Consider the following 2,147-nt stretch of genomic DNA (forward strand, 5'->3'; position numbering starts at 1 on the left):
ATCTCCCTCAGTACTGACACGCCGACAGTGCAGCACAACCTGAGTACTGACCCTCTGACAGTGCAGCAATCCTTCAGTCCTGACACTCTGACAGTGCAGCACTCCCTCAGTACTGACCCTCCGACAATGCAGCACTTCATCTGTTCTGACCCTCTGACAGTGCAGCACTCCCTTAGTACTGACCCTCTGACTCTGCAGCACTCGCTCTGTACTGAACCTCTGACAGTGTAGCACTCCCTCAGTCCTGACCCTCCGACAATGCAGCATTCCGTCTGTTCTGACTTTCCGACAGTGCTGCACTCCCTTATTACTGACCCTCTGACAGTGCAGCACTCCCTCAGTACAGACCCTCTGACAGTGCAGCACTCCCTCAGTACTAACCCGCACACAGTGCAGCTCTCCCTCAGTACTGACAATCTGACAGTGCAGCACTCCCTCAGTATTGACCCTCTGACAGTGCTGCACTCCCTGAGTACTGACCCTTTGTCAGTGCTGCACTCCCTCTGTACTGACCCTCTGACAGTGCAGCACTGCCTCAGTACTGACCCTCTGACAGTGCAGCACTCCCTCAGTACTGACCCTCCGACAGTGCGGTACTACCTCAGTACTGACCCTCTGACAGTGAAGCATTCCCTCAGTACTGACATTCTGACAGTGCTACACTCCCTCAGTACTGACCCACTGACAGTGCAGATCTCCCTCACTACTGACACGCTGACAGTGCAGCACTCCCTCAGTACTGAACTTCTGACAGTGCAGCACTCCCTCAGTACTGACCTTCCGACAATGCAGCACTCCCTCAGTACTGACCCTTTGTCGTTGCTGCACGCCCTCAGTACAGACCCTCTGACAGAGCAGCACTCCCTCAGTAATGACCCTCTGACAGTGCAGCACTCCCTCAGAACTGACCCTCTGACAGTGCAGCACTCCCTCAGTCCTGACCGTCTGACAGTGCAGCACTCCCTCAGTACTGACCCTTTGTCAGTGCTGCACTTCCTCAGCACTGACCCTCTGACAGTGCAGCACTATCTCAGTACTGACCCTCTGACAGTGTAGCAATCCCTCAGTACTGACATGCTGACATTGCTGCACTCCCTCAGTCCTGACCCTCTGACAGTGCTGCACTCCCTGAGTACTGACTCTTTGTCAGTGCTGCACTCCCTCTGTACTGACCCTCTGACAGTGCAGCATTCCCTCAGTACTGACCCAATGACAGTGCAGCACTGCCTCAGTACTGACCCTCCGACAGTGCGGTTCTCCCTCAGTACTGACCCTCTGACAGTGCTACACTCCCTCAGTCCTGACACTCTGACAGTTCATCACTCCCTCAGTACTGAACCTCCGACAATGCAGCACTCCATCTGTTCTGACCCTCTGACAGTGCAGCACTCCCTTAGTACTGAACCTCTGACAGTGCAGCACTCCCTCAGTACTGACCCGCTGACAGTGCAGCACTCCCTCAGTACTGACCCACTGACAGTGTAGCAATCCATCAGTACTGACATGCTGACATTGCTGCACTCCCTCAGTCCTGAACCTCTGACAGTGCAGCACACCCTGAGTACTGACCCTTTGTCATTGCTGCACTCCCTCTGACCTGACCCTCTTACAGTGCAGCACTCCCTCAGTACTGACCCTCTGACAGTGCTGCACTCCCTCTGTACTGATCATCTGAGAGTGCAGCACTCCCTCAGTCCTGAACCTCTGACAGTGCAGCACACCCTGAGTACTGACCCTTTGTCATTGCTGCACTCCCTCTGACCTGACACTCTTACAGTGCAGCACTCTCTCAGTACTGACCCTCTGACAGTGCAACACTCCCTCAGTACTGACCCTTTGTCAGTGCTGCACTCCCTCTATACTGACCCTCTGACAGTGCAGCACTCCCTCAATACTGACCTTCAGACAGTGCGGCACTCCCTCAGTACTGACCCTCTGACAGTGCAGCACTCCCTCAGTACTGACATTTTGTCAGTAATGCACTCCCTCAGTACTGAACCTCCGACAGTGCAGCACTCCCTAAGTACTGACCCACTGACAATGCAGCACTCCCTCAGGACTGACCCTCTGACAGTGCAGCACTCCCTCAGTACTGACCCTCTGACTGTGCAGCACTCCTTCAGTACTGACGCTCTGACAGTGCAGCA

This window comes from Chiloscyllium plagiosum, unplaced genomic scaffold, assembly GCF_004010195.1.
Source record: "Chiloscyllium plagiosum isolate BGI_BamShark_2017 unplaced genomic scaffold, ASM401019v2 scaf_8995, whole genome shotgun sequence".
Taxonomy (NCBI): Eukaryota; Metazoa; Chordata; class Chondrichthyes; order Orectolobiformes; family Hemiscylliidae; genus Chiloscyllium; species Chiloscyllium plagiosum.